The sequence below is a fragment of the Canis lupus genome, chromosome 21 (assembly GCF_048164855.1).
Source record: "Canis lupus baileyi chromosome 21, mCanLup2.hap1, whole genome shotgun sequence".
Classification (NCBI taxonomy): domain Eukaryota; kingdom Metazoa; phylum Chordata; class Mammalia; order Carnivora; family Canidae; genus Canis; species Canis lupus.
The window spans coordinates 31,260,502-31,285,595 of NC_132858.1; the positions used below are offsets into that span (position 1 = coordinate 31,260,502).

Genomic DNA, 25,094 nt, shown 5'->3' on the forward strand with positions numbered 1-25,094 from the left:
TTAATTTTTTCAAGCATTATCATCAAGCCATGCAGACAACTGAGAACTGTCTGCTGAGTAAAGCCAAAAGCAAGGGGTTCTGCTGTGGGAAATACAAATAAAAAGTATTTTTATGAGATGCAATATTTTTCATATTATCTTTACCCTGAAATGAAAAAATGTTGAGGAAAGAATAAATAAACCACTTTTAACTCCAGTACAGAAGTTAAAATGGGAAGTATTAAGGAAAAAAACTCTAATAACCAGTTAATGGATATACAATTAGAGTATATTAGTAAATAGTACTATATATGTCTCAGTTAATTCTAAACAAAACTAAAGGGTCACTCTGAGATTTGAAAATTAATGTGCAACTCAAGGGAGATTTGGGAAGATGATAAGCAAAGTAAGAAGAATAATCATAAGTAAAAATAAGGCTTTGAGCAGGATGTAAAGACAGCAGAAATATGCAAGATAAATTCATGGTCTGTCAGAAGTTGCATAGATTGTCTGAATAGAAGAGTTGATATACAAAAAGTATCTAAAATAAAAATTATTAGGCATCATGTTAAGTATTTAATAATTAACAGTATTTAATTTATTAATTAAATTGGGTTAAAAAAAAGTGGGGATCCCTAGGTGGCTCAGCGGTTTGGCGCCTGCCTTTGGCCCAGGGTGCTATCCTGAAGTCCCGGGATCGAGTCCCGCATCGGGCTCCTGACATGGAGCCTGCTTCTCCCTCCTCCTGTGTCTCTGCCTCTCTCTCTCTCTCTATGTCTAAAATAAATAAATAAATAAATAAATAAATAAATAAATAAATCTTTAAAAAAATAAAAATAAAAAGTATTCCCTATGAATTCCTACAGGTACAATTAGAGAGGCCAAAATCTTTAAGACAAAACTAAAAAAATAACATGGAAGAATAAATAAAAATTTTACAATACTCAGCTTTTCAATTCAGAAAACTGTTTAGTTTGTGAAATCTTAAAATAAATGGTGTATGAAAAATAACAAAAGAGAATTTAAAGACACAGAATTAGTACTTATTACTTATTTGTTGTATCTAGACCCTGTGTATCAGGCACTTTGCAAAGATTATGGCCTTTAAACCTCACAAGAAGCCTTAATAGCCATATCAGTGATCCCATAGTGTATATAAGTTAATGGCCTCAAGGAGGATAGGAATTGTACAAGATCTTATGGATTTTTAAAATAGTTTTACTTCTTTATAAAGTTTTTATTTAAATTCAAATCAGTTAACATATAGTGTAGTATTAGTTTCAGGTGTACAATATAGTGATTCAACACTTCCATTCAACACTTGGTGCTCATCACAAGTGCACTCCCTAATCCCTATCTCCTATTTAACCCATCCCCCAAACCCATCTCCCTTCTCATATCCAATCTGTTATCAATAGTTAAGCGTCTGTTTCTTGGCTTCCCTCTCTATTTTCCTTTGATCATTTGTTTTGTTTCTTAAAGCCCACATGAGTGAAACCATATGGTATTTGTCTTTTTCTGATTTATTTCCCTTGGCATTATATTCTCTGGCTATATCCATGCCATTGCAAATAGCAAGATTTCATCTTTTATGACTGAATAATATTCCATTATATAGATATACCACATCTTCTTTATCCATTCATCTACTGATGGACAGTTGGACTGCTTCCATAATTTGGCTCTTGTATGGTATCCCTGGGTTGCTCAGTGGTTTAGCACCTGCCTTTGGTCCAGGGTGTGATCCTGAAGTCCCAGGACCGAGTCCCACATCAGGCTCCCTGCATGGAGCCTGCTTCTCCCTCTGCCTATGTCTCTGCCTCTCTCTCTCTGTGTCTCTCATGAATAAATAAATAAAATCTTTTTAAAAATTGGCTCTTGTAGGGACGCCTGGATAGCTCAGCAGTTAGGCATATGCCGTCAGCTTAGGGCATGATCCCAGGTCTGGGGGATTGAGTCCCATATCTGGCTCTCTGCGGGGAGTCTGCTTCTCCCTCTACCTATGTCTGTGTCTCTTGTGAATAAGTAAATAAAATCTTTTTAAAAATTGGCTCTTGTAAATAATACTATTATAAACATAGAGGTGCATTCATCCCTTTGATTTAGTGTTTTTGTATTTTGGAGATAAATACCAAATAGTGTAACCCCTGGATCATAGGATAGTTCTATTTTTAAATTTCTGAGGAATTTACATACTGTTTTCCTATTTTGTTTCTTAAATTATGATTTTCTTTTTGTTTCCACTTACATATTAAATGTTTTTTTCATATCTCCTCCTTTAATCTGAGTGTGTCTTTAGGTCTGAATGAATTTCTTATATACAACATATGGGTCTTACTTTGTTATCCATTCAGTAATTCTATGTCTTTGGATTAGAACATTTAAAACATTTGCCTTTAAAGTGATTAATGATAAATAGGTACTTTAAAAAATATTTTATTTATTCATGAGAGACACAGAGAAAGAGGCAGAGACACAGGCAGAGGGAGACGGTGGCCCCTCGTGGGGAGCCTGATATGGGACTCGATCCTGGGATTCCAGGATCATGCTCTGAGCCACCCAGGCATCCTGATAAATAGGTACTTATTGCCAGTTATTAGTTGTTTTACAGTTGTTTTATACTTCTTCTCTGTTCCTCCTTCTCTTTCATTCTTCCTTGTGGTTTCATGTTTTTCTCTAGTGTTATTCTATTTTTTTATTTTTATGTCTATTATAGGTTTTTTATTTTTGTTTATCATTCATTATGTTTACATATAACATTTTATGTGTATAGTAGTTTATTTTAAAATGATGGTCACTTAAGTTCTAACCCATATTTTTAAAACTTACATTTATTTATTTATTTATTTATTTATTTATCTATGAGAGACATACAGAAACAGAGGCAGAGACATAGGCAGAGGGAGAATCAGACTCCCTACAGGGAGCCCGATGTGGGACTCAATCCTAGGACCCCAGGTTCATGATGTGAGCTGAAGGCAGATGCTCAACCATTGACCCACCCAGGTGCACCACTAACCCATCTTTAAAAAGCTAAATTTCTATTTCCCCTCTCTACATTCTAAATGTGTTATATTTTACATCTTTTTATTTTATTAATTCCTTGATTCATATTTGTGGATAGGATGATATGTGATACGTGTTTTTTTTTTTTTTTTCGTTTTGTTTTGTTTGTTTAAATTGAAGTTAGCTAATATATAGTGTATTAGTTTCAGGAGTAGAATTCAGGATTCATCAGTTGTATATAACACCCAATTCTCATTATATCAAGTGCCCTCCTTAATGCCCATCACCCCAATAATTCCCCTCTCCACTCCAGCAGCCTTGAATTCATTAATTAGTTAAGAGTCATTTGTAAATTGCCTCCCTCTCTGTTTTTATCTTACTTTATTTTTCCTTCCCTTCCCCTAAAGTCATTTGCTTTGTTTCTTAAATTCCACATATGAGTGAAATCATATGTGTAAATGGGTTTCTTCACATCCTCTCTGCATCTGTTATTTCCTGACTTGTTAATTTTAGCTATTCTGACTGGTGTATCTCATTGTGGTTTTGATTTATATTTCCTTGATGATGAGTGATGTTGAGCATTTCTTCATGTGTCTGCTAGCCATTTCTACATCTTCTTTGGAGAAAAGTCTGTTCGTGACTTCTACCCATTTCTTGACTAGATTTTTTTGTTTTTGGGGTGTTTAGTTTGAGAACTTCTATATAGATTTTGGATACTAGACCTTTATCTGGTATGTCATTTTTAAATATCTTCCCCTATTTTGTAGGTGGCCTTTTAGTTTGGTTGTTTCCTTTGCTTCACAAAAGGTTTGGGTTTTTGTTGTTTGTTTTTTTTCCTGAAGTCCCAATAGTTTATTTTTGCTTTTGTTTCCATTGCCTCTGGAGACGTGTCTAAGAAGAAATAGCAGGGGCCAAGTTGAAAGAGGATGATGCCTCTGCTCCCTAGGATTTTGATGGATTCCCGAATCATATTTAGATGTTTCATCCATTTTGAATTTATTTTTGTATACGGTGTAAGAAAGTGATCCAGTTACATTCTTCTGCATGTGGCAGTCCAATTTTCCCAACACCATTTTTTGAAGAGACTGTTTTTTTTCCATTAGATGTTCTTTCCTGCTTTGTCAAAGATTAGTTGACTATAGAATTGGGGGTCTATTTCTGGGTTATTTATTTTGTTTCATTGATCTTTGTGTATGTTCTTGTGCCAGTAACATACTGTCTGGATGATCACAGCTTTGTAATACAGCTTGAAGTCCAGAATTGTGGTTCCTCTAGCTTTGGTTTCCTTTTCAACATTACTTTAACTATTTGGGGTCTTTTGTGATTCCATACAGATTTTAGAATTGTTTGTTCCAAGCATGCTATGGTTTTTAAGTACAGATGGTAGTTTTGAAATTTAAGTTAACTACCATGTTTATCTTTTCAGGTATGATTTGAGGATCTAAGATGACAGAAAAATAGGGGTAAGCTAAATTTGCCCCATCCCTTGAACACAGCTAGATAATTATCAAAACAATCTGAACACCAAATAAATCACTCTAAGGACTGAAAGAACAAAATTGCAAGACTATAAGTAGAAAATCAACCACTTTCTGGAAGGTAAGAAGTTCAGAGGGAAGATCTGGGGGAGATAAGAACTACAGGGGCTCTGGAGGGGAGGGATCCCTCTTACAGAGACTCCACATGGTAGTATAAGCAGCAAAACATAAAATATTAAGTTTTAGAAGTTAGCTGCCACCAAGTCATGGATGATTGTTTGAATTTCTGTTAAGGCTTCTTGAAGAATGGTGGGTGTGAACTCTCATTTCCAGGGCTAGAGAGCAGGGTATCACTATTTTCACCCTGCCCATCAGTGTTAAAGGTTTAAGAGAGCAAAACTCTATCTAGTGGAGGCTGGAGCACCCTACACCAAGCTCTGCCCCCCTCACTTTCCCTCCTCCTAGACTCCCCACATCCTCCAGGCACATCTTCACTTGAGCAAGTCTCCACCTGAGAATCAGCATGAGGCCCCACCCCCATAACACAAGCAGAAACAACTTGCACACAAGTCTACTGATCATAGAGAGCTGTAAGGCCTCATCTCTAGGGGGAATAGGATGTAGTTTCTTTTTTATTTCTATTTATTATTTTTATTATTTATTATTCTTCTTTTGTTTATTTTTAAACTATTTTTATATATTATCTTTCTTTTAATTTTCTTTTTTTTGTACCTAGCTGCTGCTGCTTCTTGGTTGTTGTTGTTGTTGATCTAACTTCTTTTTAACAAACAGATTGAAACACAATAGGATTTACTTTGTTTTATTTTTTTTCTGCAAAAATGACAAAGTGGAAGAATTCACCCAAAAAGAAAGAACAGAAAATAGGACCAATGGCCAGGGATTTAATAAAAACAGATATAAAAAAGATGTTTGAATGAGAATTTCAAATAACAATTATTAGGATACCAGCTGGGCTTGAAAAAAAGCATAGAAGAAACTAGGGAATCCCTTACTGCAGAGATAAAAGAATTAAAATTTAGTCACATTGGAATTTTAAAATGCTATAACTGAGATGCAAACACAAATTCAAGCCATAAAAACAAGGATGGTCGAGGAAAGGAACAATTCAATGATATAGAAGATAAAATTATAGAGGGAGGGGCAAGATGGCAGAAGAGTAGGGTCCCCAAGTCACCTGTCCCCACCAAATTACCTAGATAACCTTCAAATCATCTTGAAAATCTACAAATTCAGCCTGAGATTTAAAGAGAGAACAGCTGGAATGCTACAGTGAGAAGACTTCACGCTTCTATCAAGGAAGGAAGATGGGGAAAAAGAAATAAAGAAACAAAAGGCCTCCAAAGGGGAGGGGCCCTGCGAGGAGCCGGGCTGAGGCCTGGGCGAGTGTCCCCAGGACAGGAGAGCTCCCTCCCGGAGAAGCAAAGAGCTGCATCAACCTTCCCGGGTGGAAAGGCGCCCGCAGGGAGTTAGAGCAGGACCCCAGGAGGGTGGGGATGCCCTCAAGCTCCCTGGGACACTAACAGGCACCTGCGCCCCGGGCAAGTGCACCGAGCTCCCTGAAGGGCTGCAGCGCACACGGCGGGACCCAGAGCCTCGGAGGGGCTCAGGCGGTGGCTCTGCGGAGGGGGATGCGCGGCCAAAGCGTGAATCCAACAGCGTAGGCCCGGGAGCACAGGGCGCTGGGACACAGCCCAGGATCCGGCCTCCCCCCGGGACAGGCAGAGGCCGGGAGGGCCCAGGACAGCAAGGACACTCCTGGCCCGAGCTGAGCAGATCAGCGGCCCCGCCCCGGAGCCTCCAGGCCCTGCAGACGGAGAGCTCCGGAGTTACTGCGGGAGCTGACTCCAGCGCTGCAGAGCTGGCCCCGCCACTGCGACTGTTCCTCCTGGGGCCTCACTGGGTAAACAACCCTCACTGAGCTCTGCACCAGGCACGGGGCAGAGCAGCTCCCCCAAGTGCTAACACCTGAAAATCAGCACAACAGGCCCCTCCCCCAGAAGACCAGCTAGACGGACAAGTTCCAGGGGAAGTCAAGGGACTTAAAGTATACAGAATCAGAAGATACTCCCCCGTGTTTTGTTTTTTTGATTTTTGATTTCTGTTTGCTTCCACCACCCTTTTCTTTTTCCTTTCTTTCTTTTTCTTTCTCTCTTTTTCCCTTTCTTCTTTTTCTCTTTTCTTTCCTTCTTTCTCTCCTCTCTTTTTCTCCTTTTCCCAATACAACTTGTTTTTGGCCACTTTGCACTGAGCAAAATGACTAGAAGGAAAACCTCACCTCAAAAGAAAGAATCAGAAACAGTCCTCTCTCCCACAGAGTTACAAAATCTGGATTACAATTCAATGTCAGAAAGCCAATACAGAAGCACTATTATACAGCTACTGGTGGCTCTAGAAAAAAGCATAAAGGACTCAAGAGACTTCATGACTGCAGAATTTAGATCCAATCAGGCAGAAATTAAAATCAATTGAATGAAATGCAATCCAAACTGGAAGTCCTAATGACAAGGGTTAATGAGGTGGAAGAATGAGTGAGTGACATAGAAGACAAGTTGATGGCAAAGAGGGAAACTGAGGAAAAAAGAGACAAACAATTAAAAGACCATGAGGATAAAGGGAAATAAATGACAGCCTGAGGAAGAAAAAACTACATTTAATTGGGGTTCCTGAGGGTGCTGAAAGGGCCAGAGGGCCAGAATATGTATTTGAACAAATCATAGCTGAAAACTTTCCTAATCTGGGAAGGGAAACAGGGATTCAGATCCAGGACATACAGAGATCCCCCCCTAAAAAAAATAAAAACCGTTCAACACCTGGAAGTTTAATAGTTAAGCTTGCAAATTCCAAAGATAGAGAGAAGATCCTTAAAGCCGCAAGAGACAAGAAATCTCTGACTTTTATGGGGAGGAGTATTAGGGTAACAGCAGACCTCTCCACAGAGACCTGGCAGGCCAGAAAGGGCTGGCAGGACATATTCAGGGTCCTAAATGAGAAGAACATGCAACCAAGAATACTTTATCCAGCAAGGCTCTCATTCAAAATGGAAGGAGAGATAAAGAGCTTCCAAGACAGGCAGGAACTGAAAGAATATGTGACCTCCAAACCAGCTCTGCAAGAAATTTTAAGGGGGACTCTTAAAATTCCCCTTTAAGAAGAAGTCCAGTGGAACAATCCAGAAAAACAAGGACTGAATAGATATCATGATGACACTAAACTCATATCTTTCAATAGTAACTCTGAACTTGAATGGCTTTAATGACCCATTCAAAAGGCGAACGTGTCAGACTGGATAAAAAAGCAGGATCCATCGATTTGCTGTCTACAAGAGACTCATTTTAGACAGAAGGACACCCACACCCTGAAGATAAAAGGTTGGAGAACATTTTACCATTCAAATGGTCCTCAAAAGAAAGCAGGGGTAGCCATCCTTATGTCAGATAAACTAAAATTTACCCCTAAGACTGTAGTGAGAGATGAAAAGGAACATTATATGATACTTAAAGGATCTATCCAACAAGAGGACTTAACAATCCTCAATATATATGCCCCGAATGTGGGAGCTGCCAAATATATTAATCAATTAATAACCAAAGTTAAGACTTACTTAGATAATAATACACTTATACTTGGTGACTTCAATCTAGCGCTTTCTATACTAGATAGGTCTGCTAAACACAACATCTCCAAAGAAACGAGAGCTTTAAATGATACACTGGACCAGATGGATTTCACAGATATCTACAGAACTTTACATCCAAACGCAACTGAATACACATTCTTCTCAAGTGCACATGTAACTTTCTCCAGAATAGACCACATACTGGGTCACAAATCGGTTCTGAACCATTTCCAAAAGATTGGGATCGTCCCCTGCATATTCTCAGACCATAATGCCTTGAAATTAGAACTAAATCACAACAAGAAGCTTGGAAGGACCTCAAACACGTGGAGGTTAAGGACCATCCTGCTAAAAGATGAAAGGGTCAACCAGGAAATTAAGGAAGAATGAAAAAGATTCATGGAAACTAATGAGAATGAAGATACAACCATTCAAAATCTTTGGGATGCAGCAAAAGCAGTCCTCAGGGGGAAATGCATCGCAACACAAGCATCCATTCAAAAACTGGAAAGAACTCAAATACAAAAGCTAACCTTACACCTAAAGGAGCTAGAGAAAAAACAGCAGATAGATCTTACACCCAGCAGAAGAAGAGAGTTAATTAAGATTTGAGCAGAACTCAACGAAATCGAGACCAGAAGAACTGTGGAACAGATAAACAAAACCAGGACTTGGTTCTTTGAAAGAATTAATAAGATAGATAAACCATTAGCCAGCCTTATTAAAAAGAAGAGAGAGAAGACTCAAATTAATAAAATCATGAATGAGAAAGGAGAGATAACTACCAACACCAAGGAAATACAAATGATTTTAAAAACATATTATGAACAGCTATACGCCAATAAATTAGGCAATCTAGAAGAAATGGACACATTCCTGGAAAGCCACAAACAACCAAACCTGGAACAGGAAGAAATAGAAAACCTGAACAGGCCAATAACCAGGGAGGAAATTGAAGCAGTCATCAAAAACCTCCCAAGACACAAGAGTCCAGGGCCAGATGGCTTCCCAGGGGAATTCTATCAAACGTTTAAAGAAGAAGCCATACCTATTCTACTAAAGCTGTTTGGAAAGATAGAAAGAGATGGAGTACTTCCAAATTCGTTCTATGATGCCAGCATCACCTTAATTCCAAAACCAGACAATGACCCCACCAAAAAGGAGAATTACAGACCAATATCCCTGATGAACATGGATGCAAAAATTCTCAGCAAGATACTAGCCAATAGGATCCAACAATACATTAAGAAAATTATTCACCATGAGCAAGTAGGATTTATCCCCGGGACACAAGTCTGGTTCAACACTCGTAAAACAATCAATGTGATTCATCATATCAGCAAGAGAAAAACCAAGAGCCATAAGATCCTCTCATTAGATGCAGAGAAAGCATTTGGCAAAATAGAGCATCCATTCCTGATCAAAACTCTTCAGAGCGTAGGGATAGAGGGAACATTCCTCGACATCTTAAAAATCATCTACGAAAAGCACACAGCAAATATCATTCTCAATGGGGAAGCACTGGGAGCCTTTCCCCTAAGATCAGGAACAAGACAGGGATGTCCACTCTCACCACTGCTATTCAACATAGTACTGGAAGTCCTAGCCTCAGTAATCAGACAACTAAAAGACATTAAAGGCATTCAAACTGGCAAAGAAGAAGTCAAACTCTCCCTCTTCGCCGATGACATGATACTCTACATAGAAAACCCAAAAGCCTCCATCCCAAGATTGCTAGAAATCATACAGCAATTTGGCAGTGTGTCAGGATACAAAATGAATGCCCAGAAGTCAATGGCATTTCTATACACTAACAATGAGACTGAAGAAAGAGAAATTAAGGAGTCAATCCCGTTGACAATTTCACCCAAAAGCATAAGATACCTAGGAATAAACCTAACCAAAGAGGTAAAGGAATGGATGTTGTATTTTGTCAAATGTTTTCTCTGCAAATATTGAGAGGATCATAGGGTCTTGTTTTTTCTCTTGTTGATATGATGAATCACATTGATTGCTTTACGAGTGTTGAACCATCTTTGCATCTTGGGGATAAATCCCACTTGGTCCTGGTGAATAATCCTTTTAATATACTGTTGTAGCCTACTGGCTAGTATCATAGTGAGAATTTTTGCATCTGACGTCATCAGGGATATTGGTCTATTATTCTCCTTTTTGGTGGGGTCTTTGTCTTGTTTTGGCATTAAGGTGATGCTGCCTTATAAAATGGGTTTAGAAGTACTTCATCCCTTTTCTGTCTTTCAGAGAGTCTTAGTAGAATGGGTATTGTTTCTTCTATAAACGTTTGATAGAATTCCCCTGGGAAGCCATCTGGCCCTGGACTCTTGTGTCTAGGAAGGTGTTTGATGACTGCTTCAATTTCCTCCCTGGTTATTGACCTGTTCAGGTTTTCTATTTCTTCCTGTTCCAGTTTTGGTAAGTTGTGGTTTTCCAGAAATGCATCCATTTCTTCAAAATTGCCTAATCTATTAGACTATAGCTGCTCCTAATACGTTTTTATAATCGTTTGTATTTCCTTGGTATTGGTGTGGTTCTCCCCTTTCATTCATGATTTGAGTCTTTTCTTTTTAAGAAGGCTGGCTAGGGGTTTATCTATCTTATTAATTCTTGCAAAGAACCTACTCCTGGTTTTGTTGATCTGTTCTACAGCTCTTCTGGTCTATATTTCATTGAGTTCTGATCCAATCTTTATTATCTTTCTTCCTCTGCCTGGTGTTGGTTTTACTCATTGTTCTTTCTCCAGTTCCTTTAGGTGAGAAGTTAGCTTGTGTATTTGAGTTTTTTCCAATTTTTTGAGGGAGTCTTGTACTGCAATCTATTTCCCTCTGTAAATATCTGTGAAATCCATCTGGTCCAGTGTATCATTTAAGACCCTTGTTTCTTTGGTGATGTTCTGCTTAAAACATCTGTCATTTGCTGAGAGCAGTGTGTTGATGTCTCTTACTATACATGTATTATTATCTAAGTATGTCTTCACTTTGGTTATTAATTGATATACTTGCAGCTCCCATATTAGGGTCATAAATATTCATGATTGTTAGGTCTTTTTGTTGGATAGACCCTTTAAAGTATGATATAGTGTCCCTCCTCATCTCTTACTATAGTCTTTGGGATAAACTTTAATTTATCTGATATGAGGATTGCTACCTCAGCTTTCTTTTGAGGACCATTTGAATGGTAAATGGTTCTCCACCTGTTCATTTTCAGGCTGGAGGTGTCCTTAGGTCTAAAAATGAGTCTCTTCACCTGCACCCCAATGTTCACAGCAGCAATGTCCACAATAGCCAAGCTGTGGAAGAAGTCTCAGTGTCCATCGAAAGATGAATGGGTAAAGAAGATGTGGTTTATGTATACAATGGAATATTACTCAGCCTTTAGAAATGACAAATACCCACCATTTGCTTTGACGTGGATGGAACTGGAGGGTATTATGCTGAGTGAAATAAGTCAATCAGAGAAGGACATTGTATGCTCTCATTCATTTGGGGAATATAAAAAATAGTGAAAGGGAATAGAGGGGAAAGGAGAAAAAATGAGTGGGAAATATCAGGGAGGGAGGCAGAACATGAGAGGCTCCGAACTCTGGGAAATGAACTAGGGGTGGTGGAAGGGGAGGTGGGCGGGGGGTCTGGGTGACTGGGTGATGGGCACTGAGGGGGGCACTTGTTGGGATGAGCGCTGGGTGTTATTCTATATGTTGGCAAATTGAACACCAATAAAAGTAAGTTTATAAAAAATAAATAAAATGAGTCTCTTGTAGAGAGCAAATAGTTGGGTCTTGCTTTTTTATCCAGTCAAAACCCTGTGTCTTTTGATGGGATCATTTAGCCCATTCACATTTAGAGTAACTATTGAAAGATATGAATTCAGTGTCATCATAATACCTATTCAGACCCTGTTTTTGTGGATTGTTTCTCTGGGCTTCCTCTTTCTCTTATAGGATCCCCTTTAATATTTCTTGCAGAGCTGGTTTGGTGGTCACATATTCTTTCAGTTTCTGCCTGTCCTGGAAATTCTTTCTCTCTCCTTCTATTCTGAATGAGAGCCTTGCTGGATAAAGTATTCTTGGCTGCATGTTCTTCTCATTCAGCACCTTAAATATATCCTGCCAGTGCTTTCTGGCTTATCAGGTCTCTGTGGAGAGGTCTGATATTCTCCCCATATAAGTTGAGAGTATCTTGTCTCTTGCTGCTTTCAGGATTTTCTCTTTAGCTTTGGAACTTGCAAGTTTCACTATTAAATGTCAAGGTGTTGAACTGTTTTCTTCATTTTTTTTGGCTGGGGAGACCTCTCTATCTCTTGGATCTGAATACGTGTTTCCCTCCCCATATTGGGATGTTCTCAGCTATGATTTGTTTAAATATACTCTCTGGCCCTCTGGCCCTCTTGGCCTTTTCTTGAACCCCAATTATATGTAGATTCTTCCTTCTGATGCTGTCATTTATTTCCTTTAACCTTTCCCCATGATGTCTTAATTGTTTTTCTCTTTATTCCTCAGCTTTCTTCCTTGCCATAAACTTATCTTCTGTCACTCACTCTGTCTTCCACCTCATTAACCCTCATCATTAGGACCTCCAGTTTGGATTGCATCTAATTTAATTGATTTTTAATTTTGGCCTGATTAGATCTGAAATCTGCAGTAACGAAGTCTCTTGAGTCCTTTATGCTTTTTCCAGAGCTTCCAGTAGCTTTACAATTGTGTTTCTGAATTGGCTTTCTGACATCGAATTGTAATCCAAATTCTGTAACTCTGTGGCAGATAATACTGTTTTTGATTCTTTCTTTGTGGTGAATTCTTGCTTCTAGTCATTTTGTTCAGTGCAGAGTGGCTGTACGAGCAGGCTGAGTCAAGAATATCAACCACAACCTAAGTAAATTTTACTCTAGATGATCCTTCCTAGAAGCGAAAAACCCTTCTCTCTGTAGTTTCTGGCTGTTCTCTCTTTAAATCTCAGGTCGAATTTGTAGGTGTTCAGGATGTTTTGAATGTTATCTAGGTAAGTTGGTGGGACCAGGTGAATTAAGGACCCCTACTCTTCTGCCATTTTTCCCTGCCTATCCAAACTAGATTTTAAAACAAAGACTATAACATGTGATGAATAAGGGAAATATATCATAATTAAGGTTTCTACCCATCAAGAACGTGCAATGGTAAATATGCCCCCAACTTGGGAGCACCTAAATATATACACCAATTAATAACAGACATAAAGAGACTCATTAATAATTACACATAACAGTGTGGGACTTTAACACCCCACTCACAGCAATGGATGGATAATCTAAGTAGAAGAGCAACAATAAAACAAGGGCTGTGAATGACACAATGAAACAAATGGACTAAACAGATATATTCAGAACATTTCATCCTAAAGCAGCAGAATACATAGTCTTCTTGAACGCACATGGAACATTCTATAGAATAGATCACATACTGCATCACATATCAGCCCTCCACAAGTACAAAAAGATCAAGATCATATTATGCATATTTTGAGACCAAAACAATATGAAACTGGAAGTCAACCACAAGAAAAAATTTGGAAAGACTTCAAATACATGGAGATTAAAGAACATCCCACCAAATAATAAATGAATTGGGGCATGGGTGGCTCAGTTGATTATATGACGTTAGCTCAGGTCATGGTCTTGGGGTCCTGGGATCAAAGCACACATCAAGCTCATCTCTCAGTGGAAATTCTGCTTGACCTCTCTCAGCACCACCCCTTGGTTGTGCTTTTTCTTACTCTCTCTCTTTTCAAATAAATAAAATCTTCAAAAAGAATAAATGGGTTTACAAAAAAATTAAAGAATTTTAAAAATACATAGAAACAAATGAAAATGAAACCACAAGAGCCCAAAATCTCTGGGATGTAGCAAAAGGAGTTCTAAGAGGGAAGTATTTTGCAATACAGGTCTACCTCAAGAAGCAAGAAAAGTCTCAAACACAAAATCTAAACTTACACCTAAAGCACCTAAGAAAGGGATAGTACATAAAGCCTAAAGTCAGTATAAGAAGGAAAATAATAAATATTAGAGCAGAAATAAATGATATGGGAACAAACAAACAAAACAGTAGCACTGATTAACAAAACTGACAGGTGATTTTTCAAAAGAATTAACAAAATTGATAAACACCTAGTCAGATATTCAAAAAGAAAGGAAAAGGATACAAATAGATAAATCACAAATGAAAGAGATCGCAACTAACACCACAGAAACACAAACAATTATAAAAGGGTACTATGAAAAATTATCTTTCAACAAACTAGACAATCTAGAAGAAATAGACACACTGCTAGAAACTTACACATTACTAAAACTAAAACAAGAAGAAATAGAAAATCCGAAGACACACATAGCCAGGAAAGAAAATGAAACAGTAATTAAAAATCTCCCAATGAACAAGATTCCAGGGCTGGATGGCTACCCAGGGGAATTCTATCAAGCATTTAAAGAATTAATACCAGTTCTAAAACTGTTCCAAAAAATAGAAATGGAAGAAAAACTTACAAACTCATTCTGTGAGGCCAGCATCACTTTGAACCTAAAACTAAAGATTCCACTAAAAAGGAGAATTACAGAGCAATACCGCTGATGAATATGGATGTAAAAATTCTCAGCAAATATACCAGCTAATGGGATCCAACAGTACATTAAAAGGATTATTCAGCACAACCAAATGGGATTATTCCTTAGCTGTAAGAGCAGTTCAACATCCATTAATCAACGTGAGACATCACATTAAAAAAAGAAAGGATAAGAACCACACCATCTTCTCACTAGATTAAGAAAAATCATTTGACAAAAATACAGCATCCTTTCCTGATTAAAACCCTCCACAAAGTTGGAATAGAGGGAAGACAACTCAACATCTTAATGGTCATATATGAAAGACCCACAACTAATATCATTCTTAATTAGGGATTAAAGGGGAAAAGAGAGAAAATGAGTGGGAAATATCAGAATATGAGAGACTTCTAACTCTAGGAAAAGAACAAGGGGTAGTGGAAGGGGAGGTGGGCGAGGTGATGGGGTGACTGGGTGACTGGCACTGAGGGGGACACTTGATGGAATGAGCATGGGTGTTATACTATATATTGGCAAATCAAGCTCCAATAAAAATATACAAAAAATCAAATCAAAGGAAGTATTATATTTTAGAAGTTTGTTATTCTTTTTAAGTAGAAATATAAATCAAGATGACATGAAAAGGGCAATAATAAATGTTTTACAGGTCATTGTCAAATAAAAAATAAAAAAATAAGAGTCTTTCTCCTATCATCAGTACAAAGACAAAAATGTCCACTCTAATGATTATCACTTAACACGTTACTGAAAGTCTTAGCCTCAGCCATCAGACAACAAAAATAAATGAAAGTCATCTACATTAGCAGGAAGAAGTCAAATTTTCACGATTTACAAATTATGTGATATTCTATATAGAAAAACCAAAAGACTCCACAAAAATATTGCTAGAACTCATAGGAATTCAGCAAAGCCTCAGGATATGAAATCAAAGTGCAGAATTCTGTTACATTTCTTATTATTTAAATTCAATTAATTAACATATAGTGTATTATTAGTTTCAAGATAGAATTCAGTTTATTAGTTGTATATAACATCCAGTGCTCATTATATCATGGGCCCTTCCTAATGCTCATCACCCACTTAACCCATCCCCTTACTCCCTCCCTTCCAGCAACCCTGAGTTTCTTTCCTATGCTTAAGGGTCTTATGATTTATCTCCCTTTCTGATCTCATCTTGTGTTATTTTTCCCTCACTTCCTCTATGATCCTTTGTTTTGTTTCTTAAATTCTACATGTGAGTGAAATCATATGATAATTATCTTTCTCTGAGTGACGTATTTTACGTAGCATAAGACCCTCTAGTTCTATATACAACATTGCAAATGGCAAGATTCATTTTTGGATCTCTGACTGTATATATCTATCTGTATCTATATCTATTATCTATATCCCTATCTATTTATATATATCTATTCATCTGTCAAAGGACATCTGGGCTCTTTCCATAGTTTGGCTGTTGTGGATATTGCTGCTATAAACATTGGGAAACATGTGCTCCTTCAGATCACTACATTTGTATCTTTTGGGTAAATACCTAGCAGTGCAATTGCTGTGTCCTAGAGTAGTTCTATTCCTATTTTGAGGAATCTTGCTACTGTTTTCCAGAGTGGCTGTACCAGCTTGCATTCTCACCAACAGCATAAGAGGGTTCCCTTCTCTCCACGCCTCACATCCTTGCAAACATATAGCATTTCTTGATCTGTTAATTTTAGCTATTCTGACTTATGTGAGCTGGTATCTTTTCAAAGTTTTGAAATTAATATTCAATAATCAGTATTTCACTGGTGCCAAGTAATGTGGAGCATTTTCATGTGTCTATTGGCCATTTGTATGTATTCTTTGGAGAAATAGAGTCTGTTCAAGTCCTCTGCCTATTTCTTGATTGGATTATGTGTTTTAGACTGTTGAGTTTAATAAGTTCTTTGTAGATTTTAGATACTAACCCTTTACCTGATAAAACTTTTGCAAATCCATTCTCCAAATCTGTAAGTTGTCTTTTGATTTTGTCAACTGTTTCCTTTGCTGTGTAGAAGTTTTTAATCTCAAAGTCCTAATAGTCCCCTTTTGCCTTTGTTTCCTTATCTTTGGAGATGTGTATAGCAAAAAGCTGCTGTCTGGTGGAAGCAACCTAAAAGAGGTTGCTATCTGTATTCTCCTCTAGGATTTTGATGGGTTCTCATCTCACATTTAGATCTTTCATCCATTTTGAGTTTTTTTTTTTGTGTGATGCAACAAAAAAAGGTCCAGTTTCATTCTTCTGCACATGGCTGTACAATTTTCCCAACACCATTTGTTGAAGACACTGTCCTTATTCCATTGGATATTCTTTCCTGCTTTGTCGAGTATTAGCTGACCATAGAGTTGAGGGGCCATTTCTGGGTTCCCTATTCTGTTCCATTGATCTATGTGTCTGTTGTTGTGCCAGCACCACACTGTCTTGCTGATCATAGCTTTGTAGTACAACTTGAAGTCAGGCATTGTATTGCCCCTGGGTCTGGTTTTCTTTTTCAACATTACTTTACTTTGACTATTCGGGATCTTTTCTGGCTCCATACAAATTTTAGGATTTCTGTTCCAGCTTTGTGAAAAATGTTAATGGTATTTTGATAGGGACTGCTTTGAATCTGTGGATTGCTTTGGGTAGCATAGATATTTTAACAATATTTATTCTTCCAATCATGGGCATGGAATATTTCTCCATTTCTTTGTGTCTTCCTCAATTTCTTTCATAAGTGTCTATAATTTTCAGAGTACAGATCCTTTACCTCTTTGTTTAAGTTTATTTCTAGGTATCTTATGGTTTTGGGTGCAATTGCACCTATCTATCCCTACACTATGGACTGTTTTTGTTTAATCAAAACAGGACGTTGTACTTTGTCAAATGCTTTTTTTGCATCTATTGAGAGAATCATATGCATCTTGTCCTTTCTTTAATGTAGTGTATCACATTGATTGATTTGAGGATGTTGAACCACCCTTGCAGCCAAGGAATAAGTTCCACATGTCTGTGGTGAATAATCCTTTTAATGTACTGTTGGATCATACTAGCTAGTATCTTGCTCAGAATTTTTGCATCCATGTTCATCAGAGATATTGGTCTATAATTCTCCTTCTTAGTGAAGTTTTTGTCTGGTTTTGGGATCAAGGTATGCTTGTCTCATAGAATGAGTTTGTAAGTTTTCCTTCCATTTTTATTTTTTGGAGCTGTTTCAGAATAGGTATTAGTTCTTTAAATTCTTGGTAGAATTCCCCTGAGAAGCTATCCAGCCCTGGAATTTCATTTTTTTGGGAGATTTTAAATTACTGCTTCAATTTCTTTGCTGTTTAAAGGTCTGTTAATGTTTTATATTTCCTCCTGTTTCAGTTTTGGTAGTTTATAAGTTTCTAGGAATGAATCCACAAATGAATCCATTTGTTCCAGATTACCTAATTTGTTGGCATATAGTTGCTCATAATATGTTTTTCTTATTATTTGTATTTCTTTTGTGTTGTTTGTTATTTCTCCTCTTTCTTTTTTTTTTTTTTCATTTCTCCTCTTTCATTCATGATTTTATTTATTTGAGTCCTTTCTCTATTCTTTTTGATAAGTCTGGCCAGAAGTTTACTGATTCTTTCAAAGAACCAGCTCCTACTTTCATTGATCCATTGTTCTTTTAATTTCTATTTCATTTATTTCTGTTCTAATCCTTATTAATTCTCTTCTTCTGCTTGGTTTAAGATTTATTTGCCATTCTTTCTCCAGCTCCTTTAGGTGTAAAGTTAGCTTCTGTATTTCAGACCTTTCTTATTTCTTGAGAAAGGCTTGCATTGCTATATACTTCCCTCTTAGAACCACTTTTGCTGCATCTCAAGCGTTTTTAACCATTGTTTTTTTTCCATTTTCATTTGTTTCCATAATTTTTTTAACTTCTTTAATTTCCTGGTTGACCCATTCATTCTTTAACCTCCAAGTGTTTGAATTCCTTCCAAATTTCGTCTTGTGATTGAGTTCAAGTTTCAAAACATTATGGTCTAAAAATATGCATTGTATGATCTCAGGCCTTTGATACTACTTTAAACGAAATTTGTGACTCATTATGTGGCATATTCTGGAGAATGTTCCATATGCATTCAGGAAAAGAATGTGTATCATAAAGAATGTTTTATGATGAACTGCTCTGAATATATCTGTGAAGTCCATCTGGTCCAGTGTGTCATTCAAAGTTTTTATTTCCTTGTTGATCTTCTGATCTTTGAGTGGGGTGTTAAAGTCTCCTACTATTATGGTATTATTATCAATGTATTCCTTTAATTTAGATCTTCTGATCTTTGTTGATCTTCTGATCTTTGAGTGGGGTGTTAAAGTCTCCTACTATTATGGTATTATTATCAATGTATTTCTTTAATTTAGCTATTAATTGGTTTATATAATTGGATGCTCCCATTTAAGGGGCATAAATATTTACAATAGTTAGATCTTCTTGTTGGATGGACACTTTAGCTATGATATAGTGTCTTTCTTCATCTTTTATTGCACTCTTTGGTTTAAAATCTAATTTTTCTGAAATAAGGATTGCCATTGCAGCTTTCTTTTGATGGACATTGGCATGATAAATGGTTTTCCATCTCCGCACTTTTAACCTGGAGTTGCCTTTGGGTCTAAAATGAGTCTCTTGTTGATAGCATATCAATGGGTCTTGCTTTTTTTTTTTTTTTTTTTTTATCCAATCTACTACCCTGTATCTTTTGATTGGATTAGTTAGTCTGTTTACATTTAGAGTAACTATTGAAACTATGAATTTAATACCATTGTATTCCCTGTAAAGTCACTGTTTCTGGATATAGGCTCTTTCCTTTTCTGGTTTGTGTTGCTTTTGGACTCTCTCTTTACTTAAAGGATCCCCTTTAATATTTCTTACAAGGCTGATATAGTGATCACAAATTGTTTTAGTTTCTGTTTGTCCTGGAAGCTCTTTAATCTCTCTTTCCTTTCTGAATGACAGCCTTGCTGGATAAAGTATTCTTAGATGCATATTTTTCTCATTTAGCACTTGAATATATCATGCCAGTCTTTTCTCATCTGCCAGGTCTCTGTGGATGGCTCTGCTGCCAGCCTTATATTTTTACCCTTGTAGATTAAAGACCTATTGCCTGAGCTGCTTTCAGGATTTTCTCTTTATCTCTGAAATTTGCAACCTTCACTATTACCTGTCAAGGTGTTGACCTAATTTTTTGAAGGGGGTTCTCTGTGCCTCCTTGACTGGAATGCCTATTTCCTTCCCCAGATTGGGGAATTTATGAGCTATAATTTACTCAAATATACCTACTGCTCCCCTCTCTTTCTTTCTTCTTCTTTTAGAAGAAAACTGGATCCCGCAATTGTAAAGAAAGAAAAACTTACACATTTACAAAAATTAAATTATATACAATGAAAAGATAGAATATAACTGTAAAAATGAAAATTCAACAAAACTTTTAAAAAAGAGTTGATAAAATGAGAAATTAGTTAAAAAGGAAAATATATTAAAACTGAAAGACTAAAGAATCATGAGGTAAAAAACACATGAATTCTATATACCATTTGCCCCTCGTGCTGCAGTTTTGCAGTTCTGTGTGATCTGTAACCTTGGTGTTAGCCAGATGTTCCTGCGGTCTTTTGGGGGAGGGGCCTGATGTGTTGATTCTCGGGTGGCTTTGCCTGGTGGGAATTACACCGCCCTAGTCAGGGGCCAGGTTCAGTGTAAATGGCTCAGGATTTCTCTTTGCTTTTGTTCCCTGGAGGCTTCCCATACCACTTTAGGGGATTAAAATGAAAATGGCAGTCTCCCAATCTCCAGCTCTGGAGCTGAAAGATTGCACCCCCAATATTCAGTGAGCCCTCACAGAAAAGCAATCACTCTTGTGTCCCTGGTTTCCATCCACACTCCATGTTCACACAGCCTGTGACCAAGCACTTTTATCTCAGGCTTGCGACCTGTTTTGAGTCTCCAAACTTTAAAGACTCTGGTGGTGTGCACCTGTGCCACTCCTCTTGGGGGATGATTAGGGGTCTTGCCATGGTTCTGCCCCTTGCTAGACCCCTGCTGAGAGTGGTCATCAGACCCTGCCACAGTTTGTGGTTTATGGCAACACAGAGCTGAAAGCCCATTCCTGGGCTCTATGTTTGCAGCTAGCTTCCCTGCTCTAATCCTTGGGAGCTCGGCCACACTCAGACACCCGTGTTCTTTTTATGATCCCAGGGATCCTGAGACCACATTGTCCCTCTTAAGGTTCCACCTGCTCACCACCTGAGTGCCTTTCAGGCAGGAATGTCCCTCACTGGAGCAGACTTGTAAAGGTTTTGATTTTACACTCTGCTGCTATATTGCTTTCTGGTACCCCGCTTTTGGAGGTACCCTCCCCTGCCTCCACCCATTTATCTTCCAATATATAGCCTGGAATTCACATCTCCACACCTCCTACTTTGCAAAAAGTGGTCTCTTTTCTCTCTGAAAAATTGCAACAATTCTTTCCTTAAATTTCTGGTTGAGTTCATAGGTGTTCAGAATGATTTGATAGCTATATAGCTGAATTCCAGATAAAACTAGGGTCCCCTACTCCTCCACCGTCTTCCTCCAAAATCTGTTACATTTCTATACACCAATAATGAGGCAGCAGATAAAGAAACCAAGAAATCGATCCCATTTGCAACTGCACCAAAAACTGTAAGATACCTATGAATATATCTAACTAAAGAAGTAAAAGATCTCTGCACTTATGAAAGAAATTGAAGAGGACACAAATATATGGAAAAATATTTCATGGTCATGTATTCAAAAAACAAACACTGTTAAAATGTCTACATTTTAGCATACATAAGAAATATACATATTGAATGCAATCCCTACCAAAATACCACCAACCTTTTTCACAGAACTAGAACAAATAAGCCTGTAATTTGTAATTTGTACAGAACCAGAAAAGACCTCAAATAGACAAATGATTGTGAAAAAGAAAAACAAAACTGGAGCTATCACAATTCTGGATTTCAAGCTATTTTATAAAGCTAGCCATCAAGACAGTATGATACTAGGGTGTCTGGGTGGCTTAGTCAGTTAAGTGTGATGCCTTCAGCTCAGGTCATGATGCCAGGGTCCTGGGTTTGAGCCATACAATAGGCTCCCTTCTCAGTGGGGAGTCTGCTTCTGTAGGCTCTCTCCCTCTGCAACTTCCCTTGCTTGTGCTCTTACTTTCTCTCTGTGTTAAATAAATAAATAAATAAATAAATAAATAAATAAGATCTTTTCTTTTAATAAAATCTTTTTTAAAAGAAGACAGTATGGTACAAAAACAGACAGATCAATGGAACAGAATAGAGAACCCAGAAATGGACCCTCAACTCTATGATCAACTAATCTTCAAACAAGTGGAAAGACTATCCAAAGGGAAAAAAGTCTCTTCAACAATGGTGTTGGAAAAACTGGGCAGCAACATGCAAAAGAATGAAACTGGACCACTTTCCTATGCCATAAAACAAAAATAAACTCAAAATGGATGAAAGATCTAAATGTGAGACAGAATACCATCAAAATCCTAGAGAACACAGCCAGAAATCTTTTTGGCCTCAGCCTTGCAACTTTTTATTAGCCATATCACCTGAGGCAGGGGAATCTAAAGCAAAAATGAGTTATTGGGACTTCATCAAGATAAAAAGCTGTTGCACCACAAAGGAAACAATCAACAAAACTAAAAGGCAACCAACAGGGAGAAGATATTTGCAAATGACATATCTGTAAAGGGTTACTACCCAAAACCTATAAAGGACTTCTCAAACTCAACAACCAAAAAAACATATAATCCAGTTAAAAAATGGGCAAAAGACAGAAATAGACACTTTTCCAAAGATCATATAAATGGCTAAGGGGCACTTGAAAAGATATTCAATGTCACTCATCATCAGGGAAATACCAAACCAAAACCATGATGATATACCACCTCACACCTGAGAGAATTGCTAAAATTAACAACCTAAGAAACAACAGGTATTAGAAAGGATGTGTAGAAAGGGGAACCTTCTTGCACTGTTGGTGGGAATGCAAACTGTATGGAGGTTCCTCAAAAAGTTAAAAACAGAACTACCCTAAGATCCAGTAATTGCACTACTAGGTATTTACCCAAATGATACAAAAATACTGATTCAAAGGGGTACATGCATCCTGATACTTATAGCAGCAATGTCCACAATGGCCAAACTATGGAGAGAGAGCCCAAATACGTATTGTATGATGAATGGATAAATAAGATGTGATATGTATACAATGGAATATTACTCAGGCATCAAAAAATGGAATCTTACCATTTGCAATGACGTGGAAGGAAATAGAGAGTATTATGCTAAGCAAAATGAATCAGTCAGAGAAAGACAAATATCATATGATTTCACTCATCTGTTGGAATTTAAGAAAAACTGATGAAAAGAAGGGAAAGGAAGGAAAAATAAAATAAGATGAAATCAGAGATGGAAACAAACCATAAGAGTTTCTATAGTTCCTATAGTTCCTTAACTATAAGAAACAAACTGAGAGTTGTTGGAGGGGAAATAGATGGGGGATGGGGCAATTAACTGGGTGATGGATGTTAGAGAGGGCACTTGATTAGTGTGCATTGGATGCTACATGCAACTGATGAATCACTAAACTCCACCTCTGAAACTAATAATACACTCTATGTTATTTAATTTAATTTTTTAATTTTTTAAAGATTTTATTTATTTATTCATGAGAGACACAGAAAGAGAGAGAGAGGGGCAGAGACACAGGCAGAGAGAGAAGCAGGCTCCATACAGGGAGCCCGATGCAGGACTCGATCCTGGGACTCCAGGATCACACCCTGAGCTGAAGGCAGACACTTAACCGCTGAGCCACCCAGGCATCCCTGTTATTTAATTTTAAATTTTACAAAAGAAAAAAGATAATTTTCAAATCCACAACCTAACCACTTATTTTAAGACACTAAAAAAGGAAAAAATTCTAAACCTAAAGCAGGCAGAAGGAAGGCAATATACTGGGTAAAGTGCAAATTAATGAAATAAGGACAATCATCTTATGGTTTCACTCATACGGGGAATATAAAAAACAGGGCAGATCATAGGGGAAGGAGAGAAAATGAGTGGAAAAAATCAGAGAGGGTGGCAAAACATGAAGAGACTCCTAATTCTGGGAAATGAACAAGGGGTAGTGGAAGAGGAGGTGGGCGGGAGGATGGGGTGATTGGTGACAGGCACTGAGTTAGGCACTTGATGGGATGAACACTCAGTCTTATATGTTGAAAATATAACTCCAATAAAAATATACAAAAAAAGAAAAAATAAGGAACAGTAAAATACAGAAAAATGAAAGATATTAAAAATGGATTCTTTGAAAAAATTGACAACCGTTAGTCAGATCAACCAAGATAGAAAAGAAGAGACTCAAGTTACTAGAATCAGATATGAAAGAGACACATTACTGCTAACTTTGCAGAAACAAAAATAAAAATAAATAAATACTATTAACAACTGCACACCAACAAATGAGACAACTAAATACAATGGATATTTAGACATTCCTTCATTGAGAATATACAAATGTCAAAAGCACATATAAAGATGTTCAACATCAGTAATCATTAGGAAAATTCAAATCAAACCACTGTGAGATAACACCTCACATCTATTAAGATTAGCTATTATTTAAAAAAAAACAGAAAAGAGCAAGCATTGGTTAGGATGTAGAGAAACTAGAATACTTGCACACTGCAGTTAATAATGAAAATTAGTGCAGACACTATGGAAACAGTATGACAGATCTCCAAAAAATTAAACATAAAATTACCATAAAATCTAACAATTCCACTTCTTGAAATATACTCAGAGTAATCAAATATAGGACTCCAAGAAATAGTTGTACAAACATTAAAGGACAAATATTGCATAATTCTCTTCTCAGGAATTATCCTGACCAGTCAAATTTATAGACAGACAGTACAATGGTAGTTTCCAGGGGCTATGGGGAGGGATAATGTGGAGTTACATACAGGCTTTCAGTTTTGCACTGTGAAAAGGGTTCTGTGGATAGATGTGATGGCGGGAGCACAAAACTGTGAATGATTAATACCACTCCACTGTACACTGCAAAATATGTAAGATGGTAAATTTCATGTTATGTGTATTTTACCATAATTTTTTAAACTCTTAGAAGAAAACATAAAAATTTATTACCTTGGATTTAGCAAGGTAGTCTTAGATATGACACCAAAACTGTAAACAACAACAACAACAACAACAACAACAACAGATAAATTGGACTTCATCAAAATTAAACCTTTTGTGTTTCAAATGATGGTAAAAAGAAAGTGAGGAAATGACCAACAGCTTGGGAGAAAATACT

At 37.2% G+C, this 25,094-nt stretch overlaps 1 protein-coding gene across 5 annotated transcripts in view; it reads right to left on the reverse strand.

The window, feature by feature from the left end:
• Positions 1–25,094, reverse strand: part of SEPTIN14 (septin 14) — a 92,678-nt gene that overhangs the window by 15,899 nt on the left and 51,685 nt on the right. The gene's annotated exons all lie outside the window — the stretch shown is intronic.